Source organism: Bactrocera oleae, chromosome 5 (genome assembly GCF_042242935.1).
Source record: "Bactrocera oleae isolate idBacOlea1 chromosome 5, idBacOlea1, whole genome shotgun sequence".
NCBI lineage: Eukaryota > Metazoa > Arthropoda > Insecta > Diptera > Tephritidae > Bactrocera > Bactrocera oleae.
This window is the reverse complement of record NC_091539.1, coordinates 56,456,436-56,470,546: the sequence shown is the minus strand read 5'-3', so window position 1 is coordinate 56,470,546 and position 14,111 is coordinate 56,456,436. Positions and strand designations below refer to the sequence as shown.

Below are 14,111 nucleotides of genomic sequence, written 5' to 3'. Positions count from 1 at the left end.
ATGGCAGGAACAACAGCAGCGCTGTAATTTAACAGCACACAGTAGCAGTATGCTAATCAGCGCCCGCTGTTATGGCTCTCTTACACCTGCCATTCCATTGGAAGCTGCTGGCTCTTGCTGACCGACTGACGTTGAGTGAAAGCAGAAGCACCACGAAACCGTTGTATGTACAGCACATTCTCCAGTTCAAATGGCAGCTGCTGCGCCAACCGCTCAGCAAGATCATTTCTACTAAACAAATGCGAGAATGAGCTTACGAGAGGATGAAGAGGCAGTCACAGCAGCAGCTGGAACTGCTAGACGACAAGCTGCGTCAGTCTAACGAAAGAAAGTAACGCTTTGGATCGCGTATTTCGCGTTCGTCATTCGTTGCGTGCACACGTGTTCTCGGCTGCGTCTCGCTAATAACCGTTATTGTCACAACAAGTGTGTTACCACACTAACTGATATACAGCTGCTGAATCTGGCAGTATTTTGGTAGACACTGGACGAACAAGTGCAGTTAGTGTTTGCAGACATAAAAAGAAACAACAGCAACAATAAGATAAAAAATAAAAGAAATAATACTTAAATAGTAAAAAAGTAAGTGTTGAAGAGCAAGTGGTGCTGAACGCACGAGCAACCGACCAACTGAGTGGTCAACCATTCAGAAAACACAGAAAGAATAATCAAACAGTCACAGAGCCAACACTCCGGCGCTCCACTTCTTGTGCTGGCGAAAGACTGCTGGCTGTTGACTCGTTGGCGCATAACTGTTTTTTTTTTCGTTGTGGTGTATGTGTGTCTGGTGTTGTTGTGCAGACTAAGAGCAAAAAATAGCGAATTAAAAGAAAAAATATTAATAATAAAAAAAACAAGTTGAAAAAAAATATTAAAAAAAAAAAATTAAAAGATGTAAAAATATTAATGTTAGGTTGAAAGAATCGCATAAAAAAAAGAAAAACCATAACAACAAACTAATAGTGAAGTTTATCGCCACAAAACATTCAAACATTTACAATCTCGGTGATAAACACCAACCAGCAAAAAAACCGCAAAATCGCCAACACCATCTCGGTGAGTCAACGAAGCAACTCTGCGTTCGAGCCTATCCTGTGTTGCTGTGCGCTGTGCCGTCAAGTGTGTTTTAATAAGGTGCGAATTACAACTGAGTTTTTATCACTTAATTTTTATTATTTTAAAGCAACAACAAAAACAACAATTAGAACAGAGTTTGCATAAAATTCAGCATGTAGCTTCGTTGAGCACAGAACGCGCTGTTTGCTAAATGTAAAAGTGTAAAATGCTAAAAGTAAATAGTCAAAATAACAATAACAATAACATTTATAGCAATAACTGCACAAAGCATGAAACTCATCTTGTGGTGCAAAGTATAAAGCAGTAAAAAAGAAAGCAGCACATTGCGCTCATGCATGTGAGCGTGTGTTTGTTTGTTGGTTTTTGTTGTTGTGTTGCGTTCTACGCGCTGACCGATATTTTGTGCTTCTACTTTGTGCACATCAATGGAGAGTTTAATGATCGATAATTGCGATTCAGTGCTAGTATATTTGACACACAGACATAAGTATGGTATATTTATTTATATTTAGCGCAACGGGGGTCCAACGGCTTTATTTAATTAATGCTGAGTAGGTTTTTTTTTCAATAATTACTATAAGCCCGCTAATCACTTTCGTAGCAAGTTATTAGAAACATGAGAAAAATTATCTTTTATTTTCCACCAAAACCAATAAATGTTGGAATGATATCCAATAATAGTTAATTGATTATAGATATTTGAGTTTTTTCCAAATAAAAGTAGCAAACTTTAAACGGTTTAATTAACTTGGTCTGAAACATGGCCAAACAATTTTTTTCGTAAGACCATTTTAATTAAAAAGAAAGTTTTTTGGATTTGATGAAATTGAGTATATGAGATTATGAGATATGAGAATTGTGAAATATATCACAATTGTATCATCCCAAAATTATTCTTCTATCGTCCTAAAATATTTTAATTTTTTGATGTTAAAATTTTTAAAAGTTTTTTTTTCATCAAAAATGTTTGGGCAAAATTTCGAATTCTAATAAAAAGAATTGAAAATCGATTTCACAATTTTAAACTTTAATATGAGCATCGATGATTTTAGACAAATGTAAGTTTTTAATATTATATATACGATTATGTATGTATATGGTATCCTAGATATTTTAATTCTTTTTCAATTTATTTTTAATTCAAGTATTTGACTTTTTGCACATAAATTTCTAACTTCTATGAGAGCAGGAAACTTGTATATTTTATGGAAAAAGTTATTTGAGACTAACTCATTTAGGGGTTAATTTTTTAACTCAGTGTAATCGGTGCCCGAAATTTTAAACGAGTTTTTTTCGGAATCTTGGAGTTGATAAGGAAAATTTCTACGAGAGGGCCGGACTGATCGATTTTTCACACGACCTTTTTAGATATATTTGACAGCCAATGATCTAAGATGTAAGATTTTTGATAAAAATTTCGATTTTTTGATTCTGGACAGTCATTTTCTGGACAAAAATCTTAAAATTTTGAATTTTAGTACTTCGATCATTCATTTAAAATAATAATATTTTTTTTTTGTTCTTTGAATTTGAGATAATTTTAAGGAGAAAAAGCTTCCTCAAAGCTCAACACCTTATTTTGTCGGTCCTTATGGATTTTGACTACAGAATCAAAGTAATGCAAAATATTTCAAAATGAATTGCCGTTTATTAAAGTACTTTTAATTCTGTAAATGCGCATTTTGATTTATTTATTAGATATGCAATATAAGAACTCTTCAAAAAAACTTCAAATTCTTGCAAGTAGATAATAATTGAGATAATCTTAATTCTAAAGTCTTAGTATAAAAACAAAATATATAAAGGTATTAGAAAAAATATTTAAAGCGGTAATTTGAGATACCCTAAGCATGCAACGCTTAGTAAATTTCTACAATGACACATAGCAAAATATTGATTTACACACAGCTATAGCAACGCTGCACTACGAAAATACTAGTGGACCCCTATCTCCAATACTTGTACTATTAAAATTAATTTAGAATTGAAATGTACACATACGTGAATTAATATATATCTATACAAAATGAGGCGTAGGCCTAAGTAGCGAGTTTCCTTAGTTTCCTAGTCTGTCTGTAAATTTATGTACAGGCCACACTTACAAAAAAAAAAGATGGGAAAACATTTATTTTTACTTTTAAATTTTATTAAAAATAAGGACAATGATTATTAATTGGAAATAGTATTTAAATAAGTCTACAAGCCACAAAATCTTCTTTGATTTGCTTAAGACTTTTACATTAAAAATATTTCATTATTTTTCAACTTAAAAGACTTCTGCCTAGTATATCTAGCCATTTTTTAATTTGAGACAATTTTTTTAGAAAAGTATTTATTAACGAATCGGAAGCTAGGTTACACTAGATATCCTTGAGGATCTTTATTCACCCAGCTTCGGTGCACATTTGTTAAATTATTTATATTAATTTTTAACTAAGCGAAATCGATCATTTTCCTAGGAATTTTTTTGGTAATCAATTGCCAATTTAATTCAGGAATTCAAATAAAGAAACGCCATATATTTTGTACAAGAAAATAATTGACAATTCAATGACAATGACATAATATATTCTATCCAATATATCCATTTTTAGATTTCATTTGTGTTTAATTTTATTTTGATTTTTTCATTAATGCTTAATTCATCTATTGAAAAGAGAAAAATCCTGATGGAATTTGAAATGCTGCTATTAGGAGTTCCATTAAGCTCAAACAGTTATATAAGCATGTCACGATAATATTATGTACCAAATTTAATTCAAATGCATCTACTGAGTTAAAAAGTTTTAACTAAAAGTAAGCGGTGCAATGCCTACGTCTAATTGTTTCGAAGATAACCATTGTATAAAGTATTGCCGTACGTTTAAAAAAATTTTACAACAAAATGTATTCATATATTTTTCATCAACACGGCTCCGTTTGCATATCTCCACCCGTTTAGGACAATTTTCAATGACCCGGTGCCACATTTCGGCTATATATTATATATATACAATATTTCGGTATATATAATATACCCCAGAGAAAATAATCTAGAGGTGTTAAATCGCATGATCTTGGCGAACATTTGACTGGGTCATTTATCAAAATTAACGAGTCGCAATGATGCCGTTTCCTAAACCACACAAGATTTGACTCACCCCAGTAGCGACAATTTTATGTATCGACGAAGCCATTAAGCCAGTAATGGGCCTCATCTGAGAAGTTGACTTTTCGATGAACGTTGTTCAACGTTGTTCTTACGAGAACGTGAATTTGCGCAATAATCTTGGATAATTTCCAAGCATTGTACCAAAGTGAACAAATCTTACTGAACACACTGACAAAATTTGACACAAAGCCGTAAATAAACATGGCCGTCACGAGCTGTCAAAATCACGTCATCCCTATTGGTAAACGCTGTATGTACCTACAAACATACAGTAATTGAAATACCGCCAATCATTTCATTTCATTTCTTCTTTCTTTCACTAAGAATACCAACTAAAGGCAACTGTCACCAATTGGTTTGATGACAATTTTATGCTTTCTAATTTCTAGCACAATTAGTTGTTACCTGTATGTCACAACAACAATAAATACAAGTTGGGAAAAAAGTCGCAAGCATAACAGGCGAGAAAAATTAAAGAAATTCCGCTGATTTTTGGTTGTAAATTTGCAGCTTCGTTGTTGTGCTTTTTCATTTTCCAATTTACCCTTGACAAATTTTTGGCAATGTCATTAATGGACAAGTAATAAATAAAAAAAGAAAACAAGTAATAAAAAATGTCTTCTACAAATCGAATGCTTTAGTTATTTTTGGAAGTGTTTCAAAGCTAATGAAGTTATTTTTACTATTTGGAAATAGTATAAACAATTAAAATATTGTGCTTTTAAAATGTTATTAAATTTTTTTAAATTATTATTAAAAAGACTAGCAATTCAGGTTATATTTGTAAAAACTTTTGAAATATAATGTCGTTGTGTGTGTTAGTGATCTTCAATATTTTTTAATACTAGAAATAACCGCTTCGAACTATTATTTGCTACGGCACACCGTTTTGAAATTTGATAACTTTGTGGATTACTTGCATTTACCATTACAATTAAAGTTATATTTGACTTTTATGACGCTTAAGCGGCATGTCGAAGCCCTTTCCATATGTTGACAGCTAAAATATTTAATTTTAATTTTTTTTTTTAAGAAAAGCTGTATATACTATAGATTAAATTTGTTAGATTATTTCCTTATGGCTTCTTTAACTTTACGAAGTTAAAATATCGGAATAAAGTGTTTTCAATCTTTTTTCGTTTGCCCCCACACTAAATTTTTATATTTTGGTTATAAACATTCGAAGGACTATTTATCTTAAAATATCAAATAAGTAATATATAATCATTAAAATTCCTTCTTTTCGTAAAAGCTTTCTGAGCTCAAAATGAGCAAAAATTGACAAATGCTAGCACTCGCTAACGTGACGTAATTTGCAGCAATGTTTTCGCTTGGAGGAAAAATAAACTATTTTTATGTAGACATTCACAAATTTCGAAGCAACCAGGGATTAGGAAATATAGAATTAGTGTATTAATTTACGTTAAAAAATTTGAAACCATTTTCAACTGTTTTTAAGTTCCTCATTTTTTAAACTATAGTAACATATCTTGAGTATCGTTAAACGGCTTTCTAAATAAGTTCTTCGAAATAAAGTACATATAGTATGTATGAAAACCTAACTTTTATATCTGAACATAGCCCTGACATTAGACAGAGTCACGGCGTAATAGAAAACAGGTCTCATATAAAATTTCATTAAAGCATTCAAAATTTTAATTAATTAAGATACAAAAAAACTTTAAATTTTTTAGCATTGTTTTTGTTCTGAGTTTTCTGAAACCCAGATTCATTTTCCGCATATACTAGCTGTTTAAAATTCATGTAAATTATATTGCGAGATAAAAAGTCTCTGGAAATTAAAAAATGTGGCTTTATATACATTTTTGAAATTTTTACCGCTGCCAACCACCTGCTGCAGCGCCAGTAAATTTCTCCCATGCTTTACAATTCAACAATTTGCTATATTATTGTACTTTTACAGTTCTGTGTGTCTTTTACGATGTCTGTCCAACTGCCGGTCCGCCAATCATGTCTGATTGTGTCTTGTGTTGTTCTGGTTTCACGACTCAAAGCTGCTAAATAGCCAATACATGTGTTCAGATCTTCTGTAACATACATATCTATGTACATAAATATATAGAGTGTATATATTTTATATGTGTGTATGTGTAAGTGCATATATGACATTTTCCCAACCTTTCTAACTTAACTATTAATACTTTTATTAGCATTACCGTTATTTTTACGGCTTATTTATTTTCCTCAACATAGTGTTAGAGAGACATACATACCATACATATATATTTATTTTTGTGCAAGTGTGTTAATGTTAGCAAATATTATCTCTAATATTGAAAGTATTTGTGCTACAAGTGCAAAAGATATAATATCCAGATAAGTAAATATGATTATAAGTAACAGCATATTCACAAGTAACTGATAGTAGTTAAACATGTGTTTATACATATACACATATGGTGTATATGTATGCATGTGTATATTATTTTATTTATGTGTTTAAAAATTTACCTTATTTTCTTTGCCACAACACTGTCATTTCTGCCTCATTTCAGCGCATTAAAAGTTTCTCACTTTTTTCTAGCGCGCAAATTTCGAATTTTACTCGCTTGACTTGCTGCGCATGCGCGCACGTTCACTTGTTATTTATTCATTTATCCATAAGAATGTGTGTGTTTGTTGCTTGCTGCACGTTTGCATTGCACATTGCTTGTGTTGCTATAATTTTATTTTTCAAAGCTTAAAAGCCATTCGCGCTTCATTTTTTCTCCACTCTTACCCACCATTTATTTGTTCTTATTGTGGTTTTTGTGTTAGCTATTTACTGTTGCTGTATGCAGCTATTTTCTCCCATCCATCAGCTTGGCGAGTGTAGCATAACATTTATAACTAACGCCATATTTCTGCTGCTTTTTTTGCTTCTAAGCATATATTTTCTGTATGTGTCTACATATGTATATATATTTATGTATGTATGTATGAAAAATATATATAAGTATATATATATATATGTGTGTGTGTGCATTTTAACGTTCTACCTCAGTCACAGCGACGTCTGTCATTGACGTTATGTTTTTTGCCATGCAGCCACCTCTACTATTCATGCCATTGATCCACTGATCCATATTTCTCGGTGGCAGACGCGAGCTCGCAGGCGCTAATTAATAATACATATTATGGCTGTGTGCGCTGCACTTTTTTTTATCGGTCTGGTGGTTGCACGCCGCTAACCGAGTTGTAGCCAAGCTGTGCGAACCGCGTTAATAGCGTTAAGAGAAAAAGCGAGTAGCCAAGTAGCTCGTTTGGCGTGCGGATAGACAAGCTGCGCCGAATTTCCCCTTCAGTTGCTTAAATGTGGCAAGCTACTATTATTTTATTTTCGCTTCATGCTATGGTTATTATTTTTTCAATTTACGAGTGGGTTTTTTGATATACGCTGAGCGCCCATTAGTTGGCGCAAACTAAATCACATTTCATATTAAATTTACAGTTACCTGGAAAAAATTATTAAAATATATAAGTGGAAATTTTTAAAGCCAGGCAAAATAATGAAATAGAATATTAATTAGTTAAATTTTAAGAAAAAAACAATTAACTATTTTTTAATAAAATCCATTTTTTTTTTAATTTTTTAAACTTAAAATTTTAATTTTTTTTTAAATAAATTTCAAAAATATATGTAATCAGTATAATAAGATAAGCGTTTTCTTTGCCATTTCTACATCTTTTATAGAAATCAACATTCAATACATAAACATATTGCTTGCAAGGATTTTTGGGCTTGTTGCTGTTAAGCGATTTGGATTAATTGATTTACAGTGTTTCTGAGGTGAGTACGAAAAAACATTCATAAATGTATTAAACATTTCTAAATTGAATCTAAAACAAGTAAAATTAATAGAGAGTAAAATCAAGCTTCAGTCGAACCTTTTTTTCTGTTGCAAATTAAGCTTTCTTCTGATCAAAGCAGTTAATGGTATTCTCAAAAAAAATTAATCTTCAATATTAAGTAAAAAATTTAAGAAATAATTGGACGAATAAGTTTGGGATTTAAGAGAGTTTTTCCACTTCTATTGTATCCTACTAATGAATATGAAACTCTCTTATAAATAAGCCAATGCTATTTAGGAAGCGAATTTATCATGTAGCGCCTTAAATAAAAATATTTAAAATATTTTTTTACAGTTTATAAATGATACTTTAACACGACATAAACAATACAGGCCTCCACTAATAAACCATATTTTTAGTAACGGTGATAAATCAGCGTTACAACTTGGCAATATTATTTGTGGTTAGCGATATATTATATTATTTTAAGGCTTGCGAAAGTTTATACGATAGCTGTTTGATAAAACATTTAGTAAACTATAAAATGGTGACTCGTAACAGACCCCTTCGATTCTTATTAAAAAAGTTCATGTGAAAGCAAAAATAAAGCTAAGCTTAATATTAAGGAGTAGGTGGCTACCATGAAAGGAGTATAACCGCATTATTTATACCATTTATTTGATAATATTATCTGTCTTCGGCAATTTGAAGTAGTTGAGTGGTAAGAAATATACGGCGATTAAAAGTATTATTACCTAGAAAATTATCCTTGGAATAATCTACGGCGAAAAATCAATGTAAAATTAACAAGTAAGTAAGGGCTAAGTGTAGGTGTAACCGAAGATTTCATAATCTTGCAACTTGCAAGGATCAAATCCGGGGAAATTGCTTCAATTAATTCATTTTATAAATGTATAACTCATACACTGACCAACATATTCAGTATAGGGTTTGTTAGAATAACGAAAATCATTATATGTGGTATATGAGGGTTTGGGTAATTTATAGACCAATATCACATATTTTCGACATTAAACTATAGTATGTCCAATATTATCCGTTCAGTTAATTTTGTTAAGATATCTTACATTTTGAAAGATATATACAGTATAAAACCAATCGGAAGTTTGAAAATCTTATATTTGACATATGAGAGATATATGGGGGTTAGCGCAAGTTTTCACCTGATTTTATTCATTTTAGGCAGAGAGATGTATCGTTAGCAAAAAAACACGCTCACTCCATTTAATTAAGATAACTCACATATTGACCGGAATTTGCGGTATAAAGCAGCCGGAAGTTCGAAAATGTTTCTATTAGATTTATGGGGACTAAGGGAATTATTGTTCCGATTCAACCCATTTTTGGCACACGCACATATTAATATTAGATAAAGATTCTCTCCGAATTTCTATAATGTAACTCATAGATCGACCGATATTTTCAATAAAAAATTCGCAATAGGAACCATATATTCGTCACCTGAGGCCTAGAACAGTTTTGGATAATTGTTGGTTTAAAGCGTCAGTATTCGTGAAAAGTTTTATCTTGATACATTAATTTTTGCTTAATTTGTATACTGGAAATCGAAAAATCAAATTTATAAAGGGTGTCTTGAGAAGTAAGCGTGGTTGTAGTTCGATATCGTTCCTTTTCACACTGCGGTATAAAAATATCAGTATAATGCCACTCACCGAATTTGGGTGCCAAGATTCATTACGATATCTCAATTTTTACTGAAGTTACAGCTTGTACAAACAGACGAACGAACGAGCGGACGAACAGATATTCGGAATTCAACTCGCCTCGTCATCCTGACTATTTATATATATATAACGAGATATAGATTAGTTTTAGGTGATACAAACAACCGTTAGGTGAACAAAACTATTATACTCTGTGTCAACATGTTGCAGGAGTATAAAACCTGATTGAGATGTCAATTAAAAAATTTTGTATGATATCTTTAAAGGTTATACATATCAAAATATGGAGAATTTCACACTAAGTGTGTCGCTTGAAAAACATATCATTATTGAGAAATTTTGCCCTTTACATCTAAAAAAATCTTCCTCAAATAGTTAATGATTTCTCCAACGACCCTATCACATAGACGCGATGCCATTGGGGTAAGCATAATAACTGCATTCACGCAGCGCGGTAATGGAACTAAAGGCGATGCCATAAAATCGCTATACATATGACCACTTTTATGCTTTTAGTTAAGAAAATGGCTTTTACGATCCATGAAAATCAAACTTAAGAGTTATTATCGAATATCGACGCGAGTGTGTTGAAGCTAAATTTTCCGCTTAAAATATGTTACGATATACTAAGTGGTGGCAAGCAAGCGAGAAGTATCGCAAAAGAAAGAATACCGAAATATTTTCGCTCTCCTTTATAATTTTTTTACTAAAATTTTATTAATTAACAGGTGAACCACACAAATGTAGGCAAGTGGAAATCAATGGAAAAAATATCAGCAAAAATCGCATAAAAACGCTTTCATTGTTGTTATTGTTGGCTTCAAAAGGCGAACTCGTGTAACGGTGCAGATTAAATAGAAATAAAAGTCGCTTGTAGAAGTGGTAAATTGAATTGAATATCACCATTGATTGGCACACAATAGTTCTCGTAGAAATCGTTAAGACAAGATGAGAAAGAAAGACAGAAGGCAATGCAACAAAAACAGCAACAATAACAATGTAAAGCACATCGTCTGCGGAAAGAGAAAATGAAAAGGTCGTTGGGGGTTTTGATTGATTTGTGGTCCGCAAAAATTTCACACACCTTAATGCGTACAGGTAGATTTTTGCGGCTTAATGTGTAGGTTGTTGTTGTTGATTATTTATTTGTTTGCCTCGCTACTCAACAAGTCACGCATGCGCAACGCAGCACTTGACAAGAATTCGGTTTTGTGTGTGCGTTCGCGTGTAAACGATAATTTATGGTGTTGTCGGGAATATTACTGGGTAGAATTGATTCGTTGTGGCTGCTTAAAGAATTTATTGGGTCAGCAAAAAAAATCGTATTTTTTATTGTTTTAACATTTTGCTTTTAGCGTAATTTGGTTGACTTGTAGACTTGACTGATTGAATGCTGCGAATAATATTGATTTCTAGAATTCATTAAACTGACTGTAGGGAAAGCTTCTGTAGATAGATGTATGTATACAGATGTATGTATTTATTTAGAAATTATTAACTATTTTTAGCTATTTTACGAGCGGAATGTAAAACTATGTTAAAATGAAGTGTTTCTAATGAAAGAAGCTTGTTAGAAATACTTTTATCAAAACTGTTTTCTAAGATCAGCAATTTTTGGAGAGCCCCACAAAAGGGGTACAAACAATTTCTATCTACATAAATATAATTTATTGTCCAATTCATTCTCTAAAAAAAATTATAGAATAACACAATAAAATAATTGAGATTTAAAAAAAAAGAGTATAAAAAGATGTATTGATTTTGAGCGGTCAGTTTATGTATGTGCTATAAGGGTACGATCTAAACAATTTCTTCAAATATTGTGGCATGCCTTTGATAATAATCCATGCCAAATTTCCTAAAGATATCGAGTAAAATCAAAAAGTTTTTTATATAATAACTATATTTTGATTATTCAGTTTGTATGGCAGCTATATGCTATATTAGTCCGATATCGGTGGTTCCGACAAATGAGCAGCTCCCTGGGGAGAAAAAGGCAGTTCAATATTTCACCAAGAGTGACTAGTTTACGCATATACTGACGTACGGACACACAGACATGGCTATATCGACTCAGCTTGTCGCGGTGATCATTCATGTATAAGTATGTCCTTTATAGGATATCGTTATCTTTTGTGTGTTACAAACTTCGTGGCAAACTTAATATACCCTGTTAAGGGTATAAAAATTCGTATAGGAAAGATAGGTAGTAATTTTAAGTTATCAAATTTTTTCTTAATATAAGGATAAAGTTTAAAAGAGTACAACAAAGTATGTAGTAAAGGTGACCTCTTCACTCATGACCAAGAAACGATACTGTTATATATTAATTAAATAAAATTTCAAAACTTGAGATTGGATTCTAAGTCACAGTATTATTAACCTAGAGAAAATATTTTTTCCGATAACTTCATACAACTTTTAATCGAAATAAGTCCCTCAAAAAGAATATAAGAAGAAAAGTAAGAAATTTTTTGAGATTCGAGTACATTTTTTATGCGAGAGTATTGTAATTATATATCTGAAATCAGGTAAATTGATCGCTGCACAACTTAAAGTACGTTATATTTTTAAAGAAACCTCAAATAAAGGAAATGATTCAATTGGCAATACAAAATTTATAACAGCTTCTAGCTAGGGCTAGGTTTTTTCAACGGTGCCGATTTTTTCATGGCTAGAAAACGTCATGCTTCACTCTATTTCTATAATTTTTGTTCATTTTAGAGCTTTTATAAAACTCAGGTGAAGTATATTCAGCTTTGACTTTAGGCTTTGCTCCAAACCGTTGATTTTAGCGTTCCAAAGTCATCGGAGAAGAATATTTACTATAAATTTGAAACCGTAAAACTATTACTATTATATCTGATTTGGTATAGATAGTTTCTCTATGGAAGAATTTTGGCTTTTCAAACACTGTATAGTATATTTTTATTTCATTTTTTGGGCTAATTTAAATAATTTAAATAATTTAAAACTAATTTTTGGCTAACTTTCAAAATTTTGATTTTTAAAAAGCACATTTAAATCAATCACAAACTGTCACAAAATAATTTATATGTTAGCTTATAATTTGTATAACATTATTACGTAACAAACACAAATTGCATTCCATAAAATACTAAGATTTTCCACTTTTACTTTTTGGCTTAGTTTTTACCTTCATTTTACTTTTCGTGAATAATCCATCACTCAATAGAGACTAAAACAAAAATTGTTTAAAAACAGATGATTAGCCAATTGAATACCATATCGCTAAAATACCGTTGTCAGATTAAGCATTTTTGTATGACAACTTGATTTCTTTGTTTTGATTGAATATGCAAATTCCGGTAACGGTGTTGACAAGTAAAAGTAGCGCTCTCAGAGAATCGGTATGTAAATAGCAGCTTAACATAAGCTGCACTGCCACACAATGGAAATGAATAATTTATACAGAATTTAAAGCATTCGAGCTAGAAAGAAGTTATCATATTTCATTACAGGTGAATGTGAATGTGAGTGTTTGTGTGTGAATTTGAAACAGTCTGTAAGCCAAAATCGATGAATGAAATTTGTAGATGTATATGTGTACGTAGCTAACTGTAACGCTTTCTTCGGCGTTATATTAGTATCGCTAACTAAAATAGTTCGATAAAGTAAAAAAAAAATATTATATATCCGTGAATTAATAATTTACACTAATGAGGCCATTAATTCCCCTAAACTGGTTGCCGTAATAAATCTGGATTTTTAGCATGATTTTGAATGCATATTTTGTTGTAAATATATTTTACACGAGTGTTAAGAAATCGTTGAGCTAATGACTTCTTAATCAAACTTTAAGCAGTATTGATTCATTAATCTTGTTTATAAATTATCGTGAGAATTTATTTACAATGGAAGTCTAAGTAGTTTTTAAGATCAACTGTATTTTATAGAGTTGCTATTGGATGAACTTCGCGGTTAGTTAATTTCACATATTTTTATATTTCGACTATATCAATGAGTTATCAGTAAAATATTTACTGATATAGAGGAATCCTGAGTTTAATTTGTGTAAAGATTGATATTCTTTATATAACATTTGCTTAAGAGGGTCCTAGAATACCTTTGGTCATTGGCAATTCATAAAAAAATGAGTGATAATTTTCGTAGCCACATCTAAGTTCAGTTTGCCGCGAAGCTTATAACACTCAAAAGGAAACATCGGAGAGCCTACAAAAAATAACTATAAATAAAGGACAGACAGATCCGTCTGTATATACACCTAGTCTCTCAGTTTTTGCGATATTAATATGAAATTTCGCACACGTCTTTTTCTAGCCAAGAAGCTTGAATCGAAACCGCCGATATCGGACCACTTTAGCATATAGCTACCATACAATTTAAACGATCAGAGTCAAGGG

The 14,111-nt window shown here is 31.4% G+C and overlaps 1 protein-coding gene across 1 annotated transcript in view; it reads left to right on the top strand.

The window, feature by feature from the left end:
• The first annotated feature begins 356 nt into the window (after positions 1-356).
• m (miniature) overlaps positions 357-14,111 on the top strand; it is a 55,801-nt gene continuing 42,046 nt past the window's right edge. Inside the window, exons 1-2 of the mRNA XM_036376186.2 lie at positions 357-1,134; positions 7,923-8,018. The gene's annotated coding sequence lies outside the window, so the exon portion shown is untranslated. The remainder of the gene's footprint in view (positions 1,135-7,922; positions 8,019-14,111) is intronic.